The 23,294-nt window shown below is 43.6% G+C and overlaps 2 pseudogenes; one reads left to right on the top strand and one right to left on the bottom strand.

The window, feature by feature from the left end:
- Positions 1-15,125: 15,125 nt before the first annotated feature.
- On the top strand, positions 15,126-15,955 carry LOC121032636 (40S ribosomal protein S6-like; annotated as a pseudogene).
- A 2,996-nt stretch (positions 15,956-18,951) lies between these two features.
- On the bottom strand, positions 18,952-19,050 carry LOC121033278 (uncharacterized; annotated as a pseudogene).
- Between the last annotated feature and the right edge of the window lie 4,244 nt (positions 19,051-23,294).

Here is a 23,294-nt window from a genome sequence, read left to right as displayed (position 1 = left end):
AAATAAAAACATTAAAAAAAAAATAGTCACGATCAACCAGGAAAGGTTTCAAACTCAGAAGTCCTCGCACACATTCAGGATATGTGTCTTGAAATGCAGCAGTGTTGTGGCCGGAGGCTAAATGAAGAGAAACTCATACTGCTCAGTGTACATGCTTCGGGACAGCTGTGCAAAGACAGAAATCCTGCCACGTCAATGACATTTTAAAATGAGTTAATTGGAAGGTGGTTGTTTGAAAGGAAATATGAGTGAAAAATCATCCATTTTATCTGCTTCCAAGTTTTGACTTCAGGGCTTTCTAAAAGGATGGAGTTTCCTCAAAAACTTAAAAATAGAGCTACCATGTGATTCAACAACTTCACATCTGAGTATTTACCTGAAGGAAATGAAACACTACCTCAATAAGATATCCACACCCCACGTTCATTGCAGCATTATTTACAATACCCAAGATATCGGAAACAACCTAAGGGTCCGTCAATAGATGAAAGCATTAAGAAAATGTGGTATATATGCTCATTTTTATCCAAAGAGTAAATTTCTGTATGTAGTAAAACTTTAATTGATGCTCACTATTGGAACGTGTGGAGACAAGGTTTAATCTGAAATTCGACTTTTACAACTGACAAATAAGCACCAATTAACATACAAACAAATTTAATGGGGGGAAAACTTAAAAAAATTTTTTTTAATCTTTATTTTTGAGTGAAAGAGACAGAGTGTGAGCGGGGAAGGAACAGAGAGAGAGGGAGACACAGAATCTGAAGCAGGCTCCTGGCTCCGAGCTGTCAGCACAGAGCCCGACGTGGGGCTTGAACTCACAAACCATGAGATCATGACCTGAGCCGAAGTCAGATGCCCAACTAACTGAGCCACCCAGGTGCCCCAATTGGGGGGAAACTTTAAATATCTTAAAAGCTCAAATATTTTTTGAGCACCTTTATGTATGTTAGGTATACCCTTTGCCAAAAAAAACTGGGGTACTATTAAGAAACAAGTCTTAATCTACTCATTTTTTTAAAATATATATTTTTTTAATGCTTATTTATTTTTGAGAGAGAGATAAGGTCAGAGCACAAGCAGGGGAGGGGCACAGAGAGAGGGAGACACAGAATCCGAAGCAGGTTCCAGGCTCCGAGCTGTCAGCACAGAACCCGATGCAGGGCTTGAACTCAAGAGCTGTGAGATCATGACCTGAGCCAAAATCAGACGCTTAACTAACTGAGCCGCTCAGGCGCCCCTCTTAATCTATTTATTAAAGCAAGGTTCATAAGGTAATCTGCTAAGATTTTTATTACCTTCATTGAGGTACTATACATACTTCTAAGTAATCAAAATCCATTTTCTTTACATATTATTTAACTTTTTCCTCTAACTCAGACCCTCTTCAATTTAGTGCAAATGAAGAAAATTTTAGTCATTTGGAGATCATTAAAATAATTCCCTATGCCTAATTCCTGGCTCTAAGATTCACTGTGTGAACTTGGGTGAGCTATTTTAACATCGGTAAAGCTCAGGTAGATCATTCATAAAATGGAAAAAATCTCTTGTGAGATTTGTGAGGATTAAATGTGAAGACATGTGGTGCAGGGCCAGGCCAGTGGCAAACACAGTAACCATCAGTTCCTTTTTCCATGATTCTTATTTTTTTCAGTGTGCATTTCAATGATCCTTAAAGGATGATCCATGTATATTTTCAGATTGATCTGTGGGCACTATCAGTATAAATGAAAGACCTTTATAAACCCCAAATTCCCTTATTAGCATTTCATTAAAATAAATACAATTTTTTTTCTATTTGTTCTAAGTTTTTGTTTGTTTGTTTATTTATTGTGATAGGACTAAAAAGGTCTAGTCATTGATGTACCCCATATCAATAGGCCACAGAAATTAGGAGTGCTTTCAGCTTGAAGTAACAAGATATTCAACCCACTTGTGGGAAACAAACAAGAGTTATTTTTGTTTTGTTTCATTTGTTTGCATAACACAAACATTCACATTGAGGTTATTAGCATTGGTTCAGCTGCTCTGGCCTGCCACCAGGGACCTCAGTCCTCTTTAACCTTTGTACTTACTCTGCCATTGTCATTACATGCGTGCCTCATCTGCTTGTCTGGGACTGTGATCACATCTCCAGGTATCATTCGCATTCAAGGCTGGATGAATGGGAAAGAGCAGTAGCAGCCGCGCATCTTTCTCTTTTATTGGAGAAGCAAAATCCTTACCAGAAGTCCCTCAGCACACTTCCTCTTTGGCCCAAACTAGCCACATGAACACTTCCTTTCAATTGCAAGAGAGGCAAGAAAATCAAGTATCTGGCAAAGGAAAGATGGATTACATAATTAGGCCAGTAATGAATCATCAACAGGACCAAGGCACGTTACTACCAGGAAAAATATCAAGAATTTTTTTTAGCAAGTAAAGAGAGGAGTGGATGTGCCATTGGTAACAGGGTCTGATGCATGGACCTTCTACTTGATAAAAGTAATCTGTAGGGCTGTGAAGCACTGCTCTCTGTCCTTTGTTGCCGGTTATCTTTCGTCAGTTACAGAACTCTCAGATACATCATAATCATTAAGATGAAACTTGTATCAGTCTCAAATTTTTGCTATGTTTGCTTTATTAAAAACACCCCACAACTCCTTAAAGGTAAAAAGCTGGATTAGATGATTGCTTGGGATTGCTCACAGATCTGAGGCCTATGATTCAAAATCCCAAATGAGAACGTGTAAGTGTACTGTGTATGCTTCCTATGTAGGAATCCTTGTACCGTGCCCTCATCCTGACCTTATTTGAGTCCTGATCACTTAGAATTTCAAGCTGTTTTTCAGAAAGTCCACTCTGTCTCCTTTTGTAGCTTATTTTTCTTCAATAAATTAACTAATCTGTATTTTCCCCTATTAATACCTTTGCAACCACTTTGAACCAGCATCTACAATCATTCCACAAACATACGCAGAGCACTTACTTTGTGCCCCATTCTGAGAATATGAAGATGGAGAAGAAGCCATCTTTGTCTACCAAGAGTGTATAATCTGGGACAGAGACAGATTTGTAAGCCGATAATGTAGAAGAAGAGGATTTCTCGGGTTCTATAAAAGAAATGATAGACGTGAAGAGGAGAGAAAGGCAGGAATAGTCAGCTCTTGGTGGGGTAGAGTCAAAATTCTATGACTATGAGTCATTAACATCAATCAGGGACCTTGTCCAGAACCAGCATTTTCTGGATTGATAGTATTTTCAGGGGGTTCGTTCAGATGTTAAGAACTGCATAGGTTATAAGCTTTTTTTTTTCTTCTAATTTTATTTATTTTAGTGGGGAGAAAGAGAGAGAGGGAGAGAGAGAAAGCCAAGCCCACATGGGGCTCAGTCTCAAGAGCCATGAGATCAGGACCTGAGCTGAAATCATGAGTCAGCCACCTAAGCCTAACCAATTGAGCCACACAGGCGCCCCTGTTATAAGCTTTTTAATTAAAGATTTGTTAGTAGGGGGAAATCTTTCTGTTTTCAAGGATGACAGATTTGTTCATCCTATCATGATCTCTAGTTTAAGGGAAGATAGCCAAAGGAAAGAAATCTTATTTCCCAATTTCCTGGGAAATCACTCACTTTTTTGCCTGTTGGCCACTTGTCTCCCCTGACAAACACTTTTATGTGACACTAGGAGGTGAGGAGGCATCTTCTTATAATCACCAGCTTCTGAATTCCCCCTCTCAACTTTTAGCTCAATGACCATGAAATTAGAAATTCAGTAACTTGATGTAGCAACTACTGTTTTTCCAAACTGCAGATTGTGACTCATTAACAGGTCACAAAATCGACTCAGTGAGTCTTAAACAGCTTTTTTAAAAGAAGTAGGATAGGAAAACAACAACAAAAAAACAAAACAAAGAAACAAATATATATATATATATATATATATATATATATATATATATATATATATAATAGAAAATATCAGAATGCATTTCACCCAGTTAAGACAAGTTTTTGTTGCAGTTGTTGGGGGGCTATATTGAGTGTATTGAGTCACAACATAAAATACATTATCTTACTGTGTCACAGTGAGAAAGTTAAAGAACTAGACTCTAATCCCCATGGAGGCACTTGTTAGCCCTCTAACAAATATTTGTTGAATTGAACTGATTTGTATGGATTTGGATTTGGATTGAACTGATTGGTGATTCACTGAACAAATGCGTACCAAGACTCCATGTGTCCACTACACTGACCGTTGCAAACCCTCATTTAAATTTTGTGAAAATGCAGCAGACTCGCAAAGGTTAATCAGATTCCATAAATGCTCTTTTTTAGGGATAAATCATTCCATTTATTGGGACTGCCTCATAATCTTTCATCTGGTTTAACCCCCACCTGCTGTATTAAATAGACACTAAAGTCTCCAAGTGATAGCCAAAAAAGATCTTTTGAAAGCCTGAGGTGCCATGGGTCATTAACAAACAGAGCCTTCAGATCCTTATCAGTCCAAACCCTTCTCTCACAGTCAAATCAGAGCAAGTCTACACCGTGTCCTTGCCCCAGGCACAGATGACGTCATAGGCTGCTCTCTCTAGTGCTCCTTTTTCAGGCCTTGGGTGCTGAGCATTTACCTTCTCTGGTTATAATGACCTCCCCCACCAGAGGCTTTGGTCTTCCTGGAAGCCACATCCTCACTGTCCCTCTGTGGGTGGAGCCCCCACTGTCCAGAGCCATCACAGTTCTTGGTGCTCAATATGAGCTCCCAAGTGTCCCATGCTGTGCCCAGGCGACTACAGCTTGCTAGATCTGGGCCCGGCACCATCCACCCTTCCATCTCCCTGCCAGCATGTGATAAATCCTCCCACAGATTCCTGAGCCCTCTGCCTGCCCTTAGATAAGGGCGCCAAATCATGGCAGAGGGCATGGTACCATGATGATCCATAGACATGTGAGCAACCAGGGGTTTGAGAGAGGAGGTCCCTTCCTCACTCACCGTCCCCACTCTAAGAGGTACATACCCATGCTCCACCAGAAGGGACCAGGGCTCTAAGGAGCTTCTGCCACGGCTTCTGCTGCAGCCTGTGCGAGTGCTTCTTGGAGGGCTCGTCGCATCCCCACCTTGCCTCTGGAGGTCATATCATCTTGAGCTCTGAAGCTTGGGTCAGTTAGCCCCAGTCCACGTGGGCTTGCATTCCTGAGTTCCCTGGCACCCTGGCACACAGGTGAGGGGGTGAAGGCTTTCACAGTAAGCAATCACCACTCCAAAAGTCATCTCTGCCTTGACTTCTCCACTCCCCAGAGCCACAGGGACCTCTGTGCCTCCCTCTCACATGAGCTCACTTCCACCTTGAGTCAGGAAAAGAGCATCACAGTCAACAGGCAGCCAGGGCAGAACTGTCCAAGGAAGTGCAGCTTGTCTTTTCTTCCATCCCTTACGAATTCCCTCCAGAGGCTCCTTGTGGATCTTGCCTGGTTTGTTTCATAGAGAGTCCAGGCCTTCAAGGGAAGAGAGCAAGAGAGTGAGCAGTGGTGGCTTCTGTGGAGTGGAACCCCAGAGCTGCTGTCCGGAAAGCATCTGCAGAAGGGTCCGTTTTGGTCCCCTTGGTCCCAAATCCAAACACCATAGCAGAGCAATGTCTGTCTCTCAGAGCAACTCAGAGTCCAGAACCTCAGTGTGGACCAGTGATGAATACAGCAACACAGTAATATTCTAGATGAAATAGAATCACTGAAACTCCCTTCAGGAACTCCTCTTCAGAAACTGAAGACAAATTCTCCATCATTCCTATGTGATCTGGAAGATCCATTACATTCCAGGATTTTCTTCTAATTCAAAAATTTGGCAACTGGCAAGGAGTTTTTAAGCTGTCAGTTGTCTGGTTTTGAGGACTGCATGAAAACGGTTAAAAACTTGTCCTTAGAATCAGATCTGGGATCACATCCCAGCTTTGCCACTTAACATCAAAGCCTCAGTTCCTCTGTCTATTAAATAGGGACAATACCACAGCCCGCCTCATCAGGCTATAATGCAGAGTGATTAAGAGAACCTATGCTAAGCACTGACGATAGCATCTGACACATAGGAAACAATATATGTTAGCTGTTGTTGTTCCCATTATTAGCAATTATGAGAATTGATGGAAGAGGAGGACAGGGTAAGTAAGACGGAGACTCATTAAAATTTATAAAGCTGGGTCCTTCAAAGTAAAAAACAAATTGATTATATTCCAATGTATTCTGCTTGGTTCCTTGCCCACATGACAACGCATTAGAGACACAGAACACTGCACAGTGGAAAGAACATGGACTTCATATCCCTTTCTTCTCCTTCCTGAGAGATGTGGGCAAATTATTTAACCTCATCAGACCTGCATTCATTCAACGAAAAAATGGAATAAGAATAATTAACCTTAGGGGAGCCTGGGTGGCTCAGTCGGTTAAGCCTCTGACTTCGGCTCGGATCATGATCTCACGGTTTGTGAGTTCGAGCCCTGCATCAGGCTATGAGCTGATAGCTCAGAGCCTGGAGCCTGCTTTGGATTCTGTGTCTCCTTCTCTCTGCCCCTCCTCCATTCTCTCTCTCTCTCAAAAATAAATAAGTATTAAATAATAATAATAATTAACATTGAAAGGCCTCATCTCGTCCCCATCTCTCTGGAGCCAGCAGCCCCTCCCATGTGCACAGACTCCAACCGCATTGAAGCCCTTATCACATTGTACCATGTCGTCTCCTCCACAGTAGTGCAAAATGAGTCTATTTTGTTTGTTTTCAATCTCTGGTTTTTCATGCACTCCTTGGACACAGTTGGTCTTCAGTAAAGGCTTGCTAGCTGATTGAATGAAAGAATAACCGAAAGAGACAGAAAAAGAGAGTTGGTAGGAAAAATACAATTCCTTTATTACTCATACTCCAGGGAGCAACCTTAGCGGCTGTATTGCAAGCTAACTCTATTGTATGCTGAGGTTTTCTCACTGTAGTAGATGTAATTTGATTTGCTCTTATCCAAGTCCTCATAGTAAGTGGTATTATGATGCATCCCACCATATCCTTACGTTCTCAGGGTTCTGTGTTATCTAACCTTGCTTCTTTTTTTTCAAAAATTTTTAAATGTTTATTCATTTTTGAGAGAGAGAGAGAACATGAGTGACAGAGAGGCAGAGAGAGAGGGAGACACAGAATCCGAAGCAGGTTTCAGGCTCTGAGCTCTCAGCACAGAGCCGGATGCAGGGTTCAAATTCACGGACTGCCAGACCATGACCTGAGTCGAAGTTGGGAGCTTAACCAACTGAGCCACCCAGGCGCCCCTAACCTTACTTCTAAACATTCTTCTTAATGGAAATCTTTTCTTAAATTATTATACACATAACATGTGTGGGGGGCTCTGATTGTATGGGGGCCTGCGGTGCAGGCAGTGAAAGAATTCACCCAAGGCAGAACAAAAGAGATAAAAGTTAATTGAATACACTGCCAGGGAGCAGCAGACAGGACAGCCACGACAGGACAGCTAAGGAGAGACTGTCTGCAGGGAGGCAGGGGTGAGGGGCCACAGTTATCAGGCAGGATGAGGGAAGTATAGGAATGTATGGAATTATCCCTTTTTTGGAAACTGCGCCTAATCGTAAGTAGCCCACTGGTTAGTTAGGGCCTATGGCTATTTCAAGGTGGGTAGCTTAATGAGTCTATTTGCATTCAGCACGGTGGTTACTATGGCCCCTACCACCTTGCTCAAGTTTCCATTACTCAAGCCTGTTGCCTAAAAGTGGCCTCTACAACATGGTCACAAAAAAATCACAGGTCCGAATAAGCTAAACAAAAAATAAACCTAAAACACTCCAAATCCTACCACCAAATAATTCTTAATATTTTGAATGTAGCCTTCTAAGTTTTTTTTAATAGCCTTATTGAGATACAATAAACATATGGTACGAGTTTGCTAGGGCAATGTATTAGTTAGGATTCTCCAAAGAAACAACAGTGTGTGTGCGTGTGTGTGTGCGCGCGCGCGTGTGTGTGAAGAGTGGAGGAGAGGAAGGAGAGAGAGAGAGAGACTGATTTATTGATTAAGTTTAGGGAATTGGCGTACATGATCGTGGAGGGGCAGGTGGAAAATCTGCAGAGTGGGCAAGCAGGCTGGAGACCCAGGGAAGAATTACAACCAAAAGGCAGTCGTCTGACACAATTCCTTCTCCCTCCGTGGGCGGGGAGGTCAGGCTTTGTCATACTCAAGCCTTCTCTTGATTGGATGAGGCCCACTCACATTAGGGAGGGTACTCAAAGTCTACTGATTTGAGCGCAATCTCATCCAAAAAACACCTTCGGAGGAATGTTCAAAATAACGTTTAACCAAATATAAGGGTGTTGTGGTCAACGAACTTGATACATCAAAGTGACCATTGCAGACTGTGTTATGCCCAGAATTCGTGATCCCCAAAGACCACCAGGGAGCCGAGTCCAATGCAAAAGCAAAGAGCCTCTATTCGAGCTAGCTCGAGCTCAATCCCCTACCTGCACCGACGCAGCGGTGAGATACCAGGGAAAGAGAGCGAGTTTCAAAAGGACAAAGGTTTTATTGGGGCCTGGGGACAGTTGGTGAGGTAATGGCTATAGCCTCAGCCGATTGGCTGGGGAAGGGTCCTGGGGAAGGGTCCGAGTCCTGTTAGGCAGGTGAGGGGGGGGGTTACTCAAGGGGAGGAGGTGTGGTCAAGGTGAACAACACAGAACAAGATGGAGTCGGCCGGCGTAGGCCCGCCTTTTCAGCTGCAATACATAACAAGGTACCACAGATTTTCTCTGCCCCTCCCCTGCTCATGGGGTGTCTCTCCTCTCTCTCTCCTTCTCAAAAATAAATAAACATTAAATTTTTTTTAAAAAACCAACATGATAATAAATTATATTTTTAAAAAAAGGTCCTATCTCTAAATACAGTCTAAGCCATCACCAAAATCAAATTTAGAACGTTTTCGTTACCCCCAAAAGACATCCCATACCATTAACAGTCACTTCCCACTGTCCAGCAGAGGGAAGATCTAAAGTTCTATTCATAGTTAAGAAAATTGAGACCCAGAGATTAGTCCAAAGCTAGAAGGTAGCTGAGAAAAACCAAAGGGCTTCCTCCAGGTAGGAATTCAAGATACTGCTAGACAGTCACTTGCTAAGTTATACTAATTAAAAAAAATTTTTTATAAGGTGTATTTATTTTTGAGAGAGAAAAGAGACAGAGTGTGAGCAGGGGAGCGGCAGAGAGAGAAGGAGACACAGAATCTGAAGCAGGCTCCAGGCTCTGAGCGGTCAGCACAAAGCCCGACGCGGGGCTCGAACTCACAAACTGGGAGATCGTGACCTGAGCATCAAGTCAGATGCTTAACCAACTGAGCCTCCCAGCTACCCCTCCATTATACTAATTTTTTAAGTGCCCAAAGAATAGTCCCAAGATTTTTTCCATCTGTCAGTAAATCTTGTGGCTATACCAACAGTATGATCATGGTGCCGGATATTTGCTTCTTTCACTCTAGTTTATCAGCATGTTACTTTGTAAGTTAGCATCCTGTTTATTACCCATAAGTGCTAGGTGCAGAATGTCCTTCTCAGAGATTAAAGATCCTATCCAAGTCAGAAACATTAGCTTTTCACCTACATACCGAAGGTTTAGCTCCTAACATGAATGTCCCCAAATAACTACAGTATTAATTGTTCCGAAATGATTCTACAATATCCCCAACTTGGAAGAGACAAACCAATTTGTTTTGACACACTATCTAGAGAAGCAACGTGAAATGTCAAGACAAATTATGTCATGGGTTATGCGGTTCTTGGGTTGAAAAACAAAAACATAAAGAGGTGGGGGTTCTCTTCCAGTTATGTGGGTCCCTAAGTTGCTGGTTGCTTTTGACATTTACTTTTTACTGACATTCACTTTTCCTACGGTGACTTCAAGCAGGGTTCAGCAGCTACCTTCAAACTTCTCACCCCATAAATTTCAAGCATTATCACTGTGCAGTTTGAAGATACCCATCCAGTATACCACTGTTTTATAAAATAGACAGAACAAATTCGTAGAGTTATTCCCTGGGGGTAGGGTTTCCCATAAAAGAAAGCATTATAGGAGACAAAAGTTACAATATATTGAAAACACTGTTCACAGGTCAGTGCAGTGGGGTAGATGCTGGTAAAAGTGAAAGCAAATACCTTTCAGCTTAGCTAATGTATTTTTTGTGGAACCTTGTTTACTAGGTTTAAGGGCCTCAAAAATTAGGAACAATATATTCTGCATTGTCATAAATGCAGGTTTATATTGTTCATCCTCTCTTTTTTTTTTTTTTTTTCAACGTTTATTTATTTTTGGGACAGAGAGAGACAGAGCATGAACGGGGGAGGGACAGAGAGAGAGGGAGACACAGAATCGGAAACAGGCTCCAGGCTCTGAGCCATCAGCCCAGAGCCCGACGCGGGGCTCGAACTCACGGACTGTGAGATCGTGACCTGGCTGAAGTCGGATGCTTAACCGACTGCGCCACCCAGGCGCCCCGTTCGTCCTCTCTTTATACTAGAACACTGAAGATACATCAAAGAGTTATAGAATTGCATAGTGAACTAGGAATTGCCTATGGTTTAAAGCCTGAATGTAGCCTGATTATCAGGGTCAAATACCTGCTGGTGAGACAGAAGTATAGTCACATTTTGGCTTTACTTTGCAGGGTGTTGATATTCCAGGCCTAAAATCTGGGAACAGGCCCAATACCTCTTCAGTCAAAAGTCAGAGCACGGTCAAAGTTGTTGTTAGAGGTCTGTTCCAATTCATGTGCCTTCCGGCTTGAAGAGGCAGTCCTCACCCAAATTTCCAGCTGTTCATGTCCAAGAATAGAACTAGAGACACGAACTACCCTCATTCTAGAAGAAGACAGGGATGCTGCAAAGGTTTCTGCCTCCACTCAGGCTGTATGTCTCTCCCACTAGCCAAAACAAATGCACACCTTGCCTATTCCTGATGCAGGCAGTCAAAAAAGAAAAATGCAGAATTTACAACAGATTATTTTGCTTCTCTATGATGTAATGATCTATTACTAATAAAATAAGAAGCTACTGTTAACATCATGCATTGCCTAGTGTAAGAATTCACTGACATACAGAATCCTGAAAGTACAGACACATTCACAATAAGAAGAAGCAAGCAATACTGGGACCCAAAGAGTTTCCTCCCCTCTACCCTCAAGGTAGAAGCTTCCTTCCTAACTCCTGCCTTGTCTAATGCTGTCACCAGTTTCACAGGCACTCAAAATTCCAAAACTTGGGGCATCTTTGACTTACTCTCCTTCTTTGTATCCCTTATCCCAGAAGTCATCAATTTCTAGACACCATTTCCTTGAAAAGTCTCACGTCCCCCCTTCTTCTGTGCTTAGCCAGGGCAGGTGTTCAGTAATCACATGCTGATTATGACAACCCTTACTCTTGGGTCCTCTCCATCCCATCTGCTTTGTACACCTTTGACAGATGTCCCTGAAATGTCATCTTCATGGAGTCACATTCCTCAGTGCAAACACATAGAATGGCAGCCTCTGGAACCTCCCACATCATCTATAATCTGCTACTGAGACTCCTCCGTTAGATTTTCACCTCCTGGATGACAAGGATGGTCTTACTGATCCCCATTGTAAACTGGCACTGTGTGTAACACAGGGTGGGCAGTGAGTAAATTCCAATCAAATGAATCAACAAACTTTGAAGCCCATGGGGCAGGTCATATCGCCCTTTGTGTAATAATTATGAGGGCAGAGTAGTTAATGAGTGGCATGAATGCTTTGCTTTTCTACAGGTGAGAAAGCACGGGGAGGGCATTTTGACAGGTCAATGCTTTGCCTAGTCTTATAAGCTCTCAAGATCCTTCTTGAGTGCAGAACAATAAAACACAATTATCTCGTGAGTACTTATAAATAGTAGCACAGATTCAGAGGAATCAGTGTCAAAAATTTCCTAAAATTTACTATATGTAATTTGAGATTATTATAAATACCCTGTCTGATAAGAGCTCATTGACTTTTTTTTTTTTTTTTATCATGAGCACTTACAAATCAGAAACACTATAAATAGGGCTACTTGAAAATATAAAAATACAAGGACAAGTGACTTTGGGCAAACTGCTTGATGTTTCTGGGCTGCAGATTCCTCATGTGTGAAATGAGGAGCTTGCACAAAGGAGATGATCTCTGTGTTCCTTTCCACTCTTATTTTATTCTGTATGCAAAACAAACAACAACAACAAAAAAACCACCTTCTGCTCCTTAAAGCAGCAAGGTTATCAGTTTGAGCACTTAGTTTTAAGATTTCCTAGGCCAGTAAAATTCCCGTGTCTCCAGTGTGTTTCTGTGGAATCTTCATAAGGTTAGAAGCCTTTTATTTTGACAAGGAAGGAGTTTTTTTATTCTTAATACCCCCATCCTTCCAACTATCACCATCACGTCATTTTAACAAGCCATTTTAAGACCAGGAATTTAATCTCTGGAGAAAAGATAATCCTTGTGCTTAATACATTCAGTTTATTAAAAAATTCATCGCAGCCTCCTTATTTTTCTCACTCCATCACAGACAGTGAAAACTTTGTCACGGATTGATTATCTGTTGTCATCCAGACTTACCACTTTCATTCCTCTGTGTGGCCTCGGTTGTAATAAATCCAGCTTCCTCCTCTGCATCATAGGGATAGGAGAAATCCACCATTTTATCATCCATAAGTATGACAAAATCTAAAATTTCAGCTTTGGAAGGTATATTAAATAAAAGTAAGGGCAATTGGGTCCATCCATCCCTCAGAGTGATATTTATATTCTTTCTCTTACACCACCACCAGACAGTTATCTAAACGGACAGCTGACAACTGGGCAGTTCTCTGTGGTCTGCTTATTTACCACTAGCTTTCCTTTTACAAATCCCTTTCCTGTGATTTATGTCCTCTGAAATGAGACTGAGAAACAGGATCGTTGTTAAGTGTATACATTTGACATAACACAAATAAAATGCTCCATTTTATTTTAAATTGTCTCCACTTTCCAAGACTCGATGCAAATGCCCCCTCCTCCAGGAAGTCTTCCCCATCTCTACTGCAGAAACAATCTTTTGAACTTCCTCCATATTGTTCCACCATATATTATGGTACTTTCCAGTTTCTTCCACATTTGTGGTAATCTTGTTTCCTTTATTTGACTTCAAAGTCCTTGGGGTCAAGAATTATGTCTTTAAACGATCACGTAAAGCCAAAGGCATTTAGCAGAGTATTCTGCAGGGAACAGATTTTTGGTAAATTGAGGGAAGAATGAAGCGACAGAAGGAGAAAAAAGAAGTCTATTGCATACAGGAGAGGCCTTCCTGCATAGAAAAGACCTTTAAGGGAGTATTCAAGAGAACGGGAGGAAGCAGGAAAGAAGAGTAACCTGAATTAAAAGCCAACCCATCAACGGAAGGGATTATGTCTAAACAAGTAAGGGGTGGCAGGGAAGGGGGTGAGGGGTGGGGTGCCTGGGAACATGTTATCTTTATGGGTGATACTTCGTAGGCTGGCTTTGCCTCTTCCCTCACCTGTTGCTTTCAAGTCCACTTTCTGAATGAGTATTTGCTGCCCTTAGAGAAGTCAGAGGTAGGCATATGCAATGACCACAGGCAAGCTTAACCTCTAACAAGACAGATTAATTCCTTCCCTAGAATGTAAGCACTACCTCTCTGAGAGCAATCAACTGACTGGCTCTGAAGCTTTTCTCCACTGCAAATGTGGAGATTTGTTCCTACAACTAAATCACTGGAACATCTAGTTCAGCCAAAGCATTTCTTCTTCAAGGAAACCTATGCCAGTGCTCGGGATGCCAGGCTATTCCTCCCTAACCCAGGACACCATCTTGACAAATCAACTTAGCCTGAGTCAGCAAGGGCGTTGGGCAAACCCTCTGTCTCTGATTGGATGAGAGGTCATGTCATTCACACACTCAGACTACCCCTCCCAACTCCGCGCTTATTTTCCTTTGTCCCTAGCTTGATTTCAACCACTGAGCCCAACAGTCCAGGTCTGCCCCCCGCAAAGACTAGACTGGCCTCACAGAGCCAGCACCTCAAACTCAAGTTGTCCATAATGGAACCCTTCACCTCTTCACACACCAAGTATGCTTTTCCTCATGGTTTCTCAATGCTTGCTAAACATACCTACCTCCCAGGTCAGGAAGCCTCACAGACCTTTCTACTACCCAGCCCCCAAGGCTCTTTCTTTTCTGAGCCAACTCCGATGCTGGAATCTCCTTCCATCGTTGCTGCAAACTCCAGAGATGAAGCCACGTGTCCCCTCTTCATCCCAGGGTTCAAAGAAAACTGAATCCGCTTTCTTAGGTAGGGTTTTTTGGTTTTTGTTTTTAATTTTTTTTTAACGTTTCTGGTTCTTTTTTTTTCTTTTGAGAGAGAGACAGAATGTAGCAGGGGAGGGGTAGAGAGAAAGGGAGACGCAGAATCCGAAGCAGGCTCCAGGCTCCAAGCTGTCAACACAGAGCCTGATGTGGGGCTTGAACCCACAAACTGTGAGATCGTGACCTGAGCTGAAGTCGGGTCGCTTAACCAACTAAGCCACCAGGCACCCCCCGAGGAAGGGTTTTATAGTGACTCCCATGGCACAGGAAACATTAGTTCACTATAAATAAACAACGTATAGTTTATAGAATTCAAAAGGTCATAGACTGAAGGGGCTTCCAGCCTCTGTTTCCAAAGGCAGAGCTCCCCACACCTTACCTCTTCCTTCTGGCCTGGCCTTCAGCTCAGGAGCATGCAATGCTCACAGAACAGCTAAGCTGCTCTCCATCAAGCTGGTGGTTTGTATTTCTAAGACTCTCTTGTTTCCGGGACTCTGCTTGACAAAAAAAAAAAAAAAAAAAAAAAAGATAACTTTCCTTTTTCTTAACATCTTTTTTTTTTTTTTTAAGCCAACTAGTCTTAAAACTTTATAATAACTCCTCCCTCTTCCTCTCAGAATTGCAAGACTCTATCCTGTACCCTTTCCTTTCCATTCCCAGCTCATTGTCCTGGGTTAGGCCCTCTTAATAGTTTAATTAGTCTAGGCTATTGCTCTACCCTCTTAACTGGTCACCCGGTTTCTGATATCACCTCTGATATTACCTCTAGCTCTTTTTCGTGGTGCCTCGGAGGCAGTAGGCAGCCTCACGATGAAGCTGAACATCTCTTTCCCAGCTACTGGCTGCCAGAAACCCATTGCAGTGGACGATGAATGCAAACTTCATGCCATTATGAGAAGCGAATGGCCACAGAAGTTGCTGCTGATGCTTTAGGGGAAGAATGGAAGGGTTACGGGGTCCGCATCAGTGGTGGCAATGACAAACAAGTCTTCCCCACGAAGCGGTGTCTTGACCCATGGCCGTGTCCGCTTACTGCGGAGTAAGGGGCATTCCTGCTACCGACCACGGAGGACTGGAGAAAGAAAGTGCAAATCTATTCGAGGTTGCATTGTGGAGCCAGTCTCAGCGTTCTCAACTTGGTCATCGTGAAAAAAGGGGAGAAGGATATTCTTGGACTCATTGATACTACTGTGCCTCGTCGCCTGGGGCTCCAAAGAGCTAGCAGAATCCGCAAGCTTTTCAGTCTCTCGGAGGAAGATGATGTCCACCAGTATGTTGTGGGAAAGCCCCTAAACAAAGAAGGTAAGAAACCTCGAACCAAAGCGCCCAAGATTCAGCATCTCGTTACTCCACGTGTCCTCCAACACAAACTTCGTCGGCGCATTGCTTTGAAGAAACAGCACATGAAGAAAAGGAAGAAGCTGCAGAAGATGCTAAGCTTTTGGCCAAAAGAATGAAGGAGGCCAAAGAAAAGCACCAGGGACAGATTGCCAAGAGATGGAGGCTGTCTTCTCTGAGAGCTTCTACCTCAAAGTCTGAGTCCAGTCAAAAATGAGAGGGTTGTAAGAGGAACAAATAAATAAGATCAGACATCAAAAAATAAAAAATAAAAAATAAATAAATGATACTTGTAAAGCACATTTTGATCATGTCACTACTGTTCCCTCTTACTCCCCTACCCTCAACATTTTTAATAACTCTCTATTGCTCACAGAACAAAGACAAAATTACTTAGCATGGTATTCAAGACTTCCACGTTTGCTCCCCAACCTGCCAGTCTGGTCTTACATTCTCAGACTCTAAATTCCTGCCAGTGCAACAGGCTCTAAGACTTCAAACTCACCTCTGTCTGCAATGCATGTCTACCTGTTAAGATCTTGGCAGTCATCCACACAAAAATCTGCACACAGATGCTTATAGCAGTTCTATTTATAATCGCCCAAACTTGGAAGCAACTAAGACGTTCTTCGGTGGGTGACTGGATAAATAAACTGGTGCATCCAGACAATGGAATATTATCCAGCACTAAAAATAAACAAGCTATCAAGCCATGAATAGCATGGAAGAAACTCAAATGCATGTTACTAAGTGAAAGAAGCCAATCTGAAAAGACTACACCCTGTATGATTCCAATTATACGGCATCCTCAAAAAGGCAAAACTTTGGAAACCATCAAAAGATCAGTGGTTGCCGAGGTGGCCGGGGAAGGAGAGGGATGAATGGGCAGAGCACGGAGGATTTTTAGGGCAGCAAAAGTACTCTGTGTGGTACTATAATGGTGGATACATGTTACACATGTTTCCTAGTCCACAGAATATGCACACGAAGCATGAACCCTAATGCAAACTATGGACTTCGGGTGATTGTGATGTGTCGATGTACACGCAGATTCATTGACTGTAACAAATGCACCACACTGGGGTGCAATGTTGATAATGGGGCAAGCTGTGCGTGTGAAGGGATGGGCATATATAGGAACTCCTTGTACCTTCCTTTCAATTTTGCCGCGAGCCTAACTCTGCTCTTAAAAAAATAAAGTCTATGAAAAGAAACAAGGAAAAAAAAAACTCCTCCAGCTATCTTTCAAGGCTCAGATAAAATGATACCTGCTACACCTGCTACCTTCCTAACTTTTCCCTGCCTGAAATGCTTCCCTGGACTCTGGGTCCACCACACTTCCATACACGTGTCCCTGGGCACTTTTTACCTCTCACTTAGTAACTGTTGCACACATTCCATCTCCTCTTTCAAACGCAATAAACCTCTATAAGGTCAAGAAAAGTGCCATTGATTTTTATACCCTTTTCAGTGCCTCACACATTCCCTTACATAAACTTACTTAATAAAATATTTGTTAAATCCATTGATGTGCTAGTGGTGATGTTAGTCAACAACTTTTTACAGGTAGATAGCTTCAACTTCAACTTGCAACCTTTTTGAATTTATATACGTTCTGCCAGGAAATTATGTGAATCATTTCTTACGCAACCATGCTCTCAGTCCAGAGGTTAATCCATATGGGGATGAACTTTAGTTAAGAATCCAAGTGAGTTCTATTCCAGAAAACTGTGTAATGCCTACTCAACACTGTACATAAGAACCGACTCTTTTGTATTCCTTGTGAGTCAGGGGAGGAAAGGAAACTGGGTGGGTGAGGAATGTATTCAAGGTCCCTAGCAAATGAGGGCAGAGATTAGATTTAGAACATTGCAAGGTTTAGGGAAATGTTTGTATTGAGTCCCTGGGGTATGGTTCTCTGAGCAGTTGGTGAGTCATCCATGAAGGTGCTGATTAATACACAATGAAATTTGACTAGCATTGCACACACAATGCCAAAGAAAGCCATCTTGTGGACAGATGGCCGGCCTGTTAGTATGGTAGGCAGAAGGGTGAGTTCTGGCCCAGCAGCCAGGATGGCTGGTCCTGCCCACTGTGCATCCTCAAGGGAATCATCCACTCATCTGTTTAAGCCTCATTGCCACCTCCGGATAGTGATAAGCACATCAAACTTAGGGAACCATAAGGCCCTTTCTAGCTCTAAAGCTGTGATTTGGAGAAATTCATTCACTCAATGAGTAGACCTTCTGAGCAAGTGCCTTTGTTGCATCCCTAGGAAGTAAAAAAGAGCCTGAAGCCCAAATAGGAAGGGAAAAACTAACACATCTGAAAATAAAAATTAACATCCAAGTTGGGAGTAGAATAGGGAAGGAATAAAATAAGGCCAACTCATGGAGAGTCTGGGGAGTCAGGCTGTGAAATCCCACCTTGACACAGGAGAGGGAGAAGAGGAAGGAGAAAGAACAGAGAATATTGGACTTTGGATTTTATAGAACCTCCCTTTTGTCATCTGAGCCTTGTAGTACCCTGAGAGTTGTATGAGATACAGGGACAGAGCAGGTTCACACTGCACCTCCCCAGATTCCAGCAGATCAAGAACCTAAAATGAGAGAATTAAATGCTTGTTAGACTCTTTATTTTTTAAGTTCTATTTTATTTTTGAGAGGGTAGGAGCAAGAGAGCATGTGCGTGAGCACAGAGGGAGAGGGAGAATCCCAAGGAGGCTCAGAGCTGTCAGCGCAGCGTGAGGTCATGACCTGAACCGAAATCAAGAGTCAGACACTCAACTGCCTGAGTCACCCAGGCGTTCCTGAAGTTCATTGCTTCTTTCCACTACCCTGACACAGGGGCATGATATGATAACAATGCTGTTTTTGAAAGAGAAGTCAGGCGGCCATTGGTAAGAATGATGAGCACTGGGAAGAGGAGGGAGACAAAAATGTGACCAGTTAGCAGGGGCAGCAATTCATAAGGGCCAGGGAAGGGTCTTGGTGATACATTCAATACGGGGGATGAAGGAAGGAATCATATTCAGATTCCACTATTATCTATTGAGCATTTATTAGATTTCTAATTGTATACTTGGGTGCTTTGACACGCCCATTTAATATGGACTTTAGAACAACCATGCAGAGGTACGTTTTATAAGAGTCATTGAGAGAACCACCTGTGGTCTCTGGCTAACAGGTGTTAGTGTGGAATTTGAATCCAGCTGTCCTAACTCCCAGTCCCATGTTTTCTTCATGACATTATGGATCTAGAGACGTGGCATTTACATCTGTGTGTCACATTTGCACAGGGGCCGTGCTAATCTCTGTATCATTCCAATTTTAGTATGTGTGCTGCTGAAGCCAGCACTAGAGATGTGGCATTTGCAGTTGAAAGGAGTGGCTCACAGAGGGTTTGATTTTTGGACCCACAAATAGGAGTCATAGTGAGACATCCATCCAGTTGGAGATGTTCTGTACTGACCTGGCTCAGTCTTGCCTTCCATCCTAACTCATAAACACAGTCCCTCCACGGGCCTGTGACCTTCAGTGCATTTCTCCTCCTGCATCGCGCTGATCCTACCGTCTCTGACAAATGCTCCACTCCACATCTCACTTTCTGCCTGTGACTCCCCAGTTCCCCAGGTTTCCAGTTCTCTTACTCCCATTACAAATGCCTTTGACTTTTTGGAAACATCGGCCTCTTGATCTGTTTCTTTTCTTCCAAACTTTTATTACTTCCTCCAGGTTTCTCCATCTCCCCAAATGACCCTAGACTCCATGGCCGATCCTCTAGATCCTGCTCTTACCAGCACCTTTGATTCCCTTGCACCCCATCCCTCTGTAGCATCTCTCTGACAACACCCCAAGCTTAGCTTAATGTTGTAATCCACCTTCATGCTGACCTAATTGCCAGAAAACAATTTCTCGGTCTTGCAGAGAATACTGTGATCTCCAATGTCAACTGGGCCCTCAGTACCCCGCTCAATCCTTTCCCTGCCTAGGGCCCCTCTCTGTTGCCTCCTACCTCATAGAGAAAATCCCCAGATCACCATGCATGCTCTCCCCATCGCCCTGCTATCTGTAAATGTATCAGTACGTACTCCTCCTCCCTGCTTGTCCTCCCACAACAGAAAATCAGCCATCCCTTCTGCCCAAGGCCAGGTCCCAGCCTCTGCTGCTCCCTCAGGACTCTGCTTCTTCACAGCACCATATGTCACTTCTCCAACTCTGCTGGCCCCTTTCAGCTTCTAAACCTCCTCCCCCTCTCCTCCTTGACCTCCTTGACCTCACCATCGTCTTAGCCTTTGTCCAACTTCTCTTCCCCTGCTTGTCCAAACTTCTCAGAGGAGTCAGTCTCCACATCCTTACCTCGCACTTGCTCCTCAACCCACTGGATTCTGACTTCCACATCCAACTAGCTAATAAAACTACATTCCTATAGAGCTTAAATGCCCTCCTAATTGGTACATATAATTTTAATCTTCCTGGATCTCTCTGCTCAACTAAGCCACCCAGGTGCCCCTGTCGTAACCATTTTTAAGGGTAAGTTCAAGAGTGTTAAGTATATTCACATTGTTAGGTAACCATCTTACAAAATTGAACCTCTGTACCCACTGAACAAGCCTACATTCTCCTCCGTCCCTAGAAGACACCTTCCACTTTCCATGAGTTTGACTACTCTAGATGCCTCTTGTCTTTTTGTGACTAGCTTATTTCACTGAGCATAATGTCCTCAAGGTTCATCCATGCTGTCGCATGTGTCCGAATTTCCTTCCTTGCTAAACTGAATTGTATTCCACTGTATGGACAGACCACATTTTGTTTATCCATTCATATGTTAATGGACATCTGGGTTGCTTCCACCTTTGGCTAATTGTGTGCTATGGACATAGGTGTACAAATACCTCTTTGGGACCCTGTTTTCGTCTCTTTCACATACCTGCACAGAAGCAGTATTGCTGGATCATATCATCTCCTCCATTTTTTAAAGTTTATCATTTCTTCCTTCCTGAAGCTCTCTGCTACACTGTTTCCATGAGACACTGTCCTCACTCTCACTCTCCATTCTTTTTGTGGCCTTCCTTCTCCTTCCTTCCCCATCTCCTTTGAGACCCTTTCAGGGTCTCCCTCTATCCATTTAGAAAAACAAAAACCACCTTTCAAAGACAGAGTGTTCAATACAGATTGTTGGCTCCACAAACACTGGAAAGCTGAAAGAATAAGAAGGGGAAAGGTGGGGCCCAACATTCCGCCCAAGTCAGTAACAGAGGGATCAGTAATTCCCACTTGTACCAAATGGCTGAGGAACAAAGGAAGAGGTGAGGTTGTCCTTCACCACCAAGGCTGGGGACCAGAAGTTCTCGGAAACCCCTGCTCTGTGACGTGGTACTCAGACCCTTGTCTGTGCTGCTCAGCTGACTGATGCTAGTAGCTCTGAGTGAGGCACCTCGGCCGGGGCTGGGAGTGAATGAAGAAGGCTGAAACTGGCACTGTGGCCGTCCTCTGTGACTTTTGTGACTTGGGTGACTGCGATAACGACTAGAAGCAGGAAGAAAGTCCATTCTGCTTCTTCATGCCTTCCTGTTTCCCTTTAGTGGCTCTACAGGCAGAAGTCAGTGGGACTTCATCTGGCAAGGAAGGCTGGCCGTAGCCTGGAAGCACAGTAGAAGGGTGAACGGGGAGCTGAGAGACGGTGCACAAATGACCAGCCTGGGGCTCCAACCTGGGTCCATTGTACTCACTAAGTATACTTCCTAAGTGGCCTAAGCTTTCTAGGTGTAAGCTCTCCCAGTTGCCATGGCTACTTGCGTGTAGGGACATCCAGACCCACCCATCCGATGCTCACCTCTATACTGTACTGAACTTCAGATGCATTGCTTTTTCAGTGGCCTTCCAGAAATCTCCACCCTTGTGGCTTTTGAATTAAACAGGCTAAAAACTGGACTTATTGTCTTTCCTCCTCGGTCTGCTTCTACTCCTCTGTTCTCTGTCTCAGCTGGTGGCCCCACCTATGCCAGTGAGCTTCTCCAGAAGCCTGGGGGCGGGGGGAAGGTCCCTCTCAGTGGGCTGGCTCCTTAGCCCCCCTGCCCTCTGCTCCATCTGTACCACTGTCCCAGCTCAGGCCTTCACTCAGTCCACCCGTCCACTCCACAACCTCCTCAGTGTTCAGCTGGGTTTTCTTCTTGCTTGGCTGACATACACACAGCTGCCTAAGCGATGGCCTCAAAAGCCCAAAATGGCCACGTCTCTCCCTCTATTAAATAAAACTGTTTGCTAACTCACTATAGTCCTTCCCTGGTCTGGCCCTGACTTCTCTCCAGCATCATCTCTTGCCCCTCTCCACCCTGTCGCCCACTCTAGCAATTCTGAATTGCCTGCGCTATGCTATTTCTCCCATTCTGTTCCCTCTGCCTGGAAAAGCTTTCCTCCTCCACACATCTGAGCTAACCCCACTCATCCTTTCAAACCCAGGTCAGATGCACCCCTCCTGCCCTGATAATCCTCCCCAACATGGAGATAAAAAATACTTAAGTCACAAGATATGGCAAGCTGTGAGGCATGCAGAGTGGTATCTCCAGGCAGCACCAGGGTCATAGCCACAGTTACCACTAGACTCCTTAATGGCCCGGTCCTGCTTCCTGGCCACATGCCATTTAGGCCCTCAACATCCCAGCACTTCTAGGCCATTGTCCCTCTACCTTCTTGTAAAAGCAGCTCCTCCTGTGAAGTTTCTATCTATACCTTTCCCTCACCACTGACATCCAATCACCAGGCCCCATAGTTTCTGCCTCCTACACATTTCTCAAATACGTCTGCTTCTCCCCATCTCTATTGTGGCCCCCGAGACCAAGCCATCCCTAACTTCCATCTAGGACGTGGCTATAGATTCTCTCCTCATTGGCTCCTGCCCCCTCTCCAGTCTATGATCCCTCTGTAGCCAAACTGACCTTTTCTGAATGGAAATTTGATCTTGTCAGCTACCAATTTAAAAACTGTTGGATTATTGGCCTTTTTTTTTTTTTAAGATAAAGACTAAACTATTTAACTGCAAGGCCCTGCAAATCACCGTGTACCTACCCCTCTCAGCGCATCATCTTAGCCCTTTGGCAAAGCCCTTTGGCAAATTCAGTCAGCCCTTTGGCAAATTCTCCTTCCTCTGAGTCATCGTATACCTGACTACTCTTTCCTCACTTTGCCTATTTTCTACTCAGCTTCAAGCCTCATTGAAGTCTAGCTTAAGTGTCAGCTCAGGAAAGCCCTCGTCAATTTCTCAGTTTACTAGATCTCTCTATTAAACGCTCTCTGGCATTTTGTGCTTACCTCTTAGTAGCACCTGTCGCAATTGTAAAATTGCATGACCCATTTAATGTCTCTTTCTCCCACTTGGTAAGACTGTAGGCTCCATGAAGACAAGGACCAGGCTTGCCTTGCTCATTCTTACAGTCTTAGTACCTGGCTTTATTTGTAGGCCCTTGCTACTATTTGTTGATTTAATGAATGTGAATGTTTGTTGAATTAAAATGAGTAAGTTCCCTCACCCCAGTCCCAGATGGGGTAGGTGTCTCTTCTCCGCAACCCCGTTATACACTGTAATACTCATTTCTATTATTG

Source organism: Herpailurus yagouaroundi, unplaced genomic scaffold (genome assembly GCF_014898765.1).
Source record: "Herpailurus yagouaroundi ecotype Mexico unplaced genomic scaffold, PumYag 142, whole genome shotgun sequence".
NCBI lineage: Eukaryota > Metazoa > Chordata > Mammalia > Carnivora > Felidae > Herpailurus > Herpailurus yagouaroundi.
This window is presented reverse-complemented; position numbering and strand designations above follow the sequence as displayed.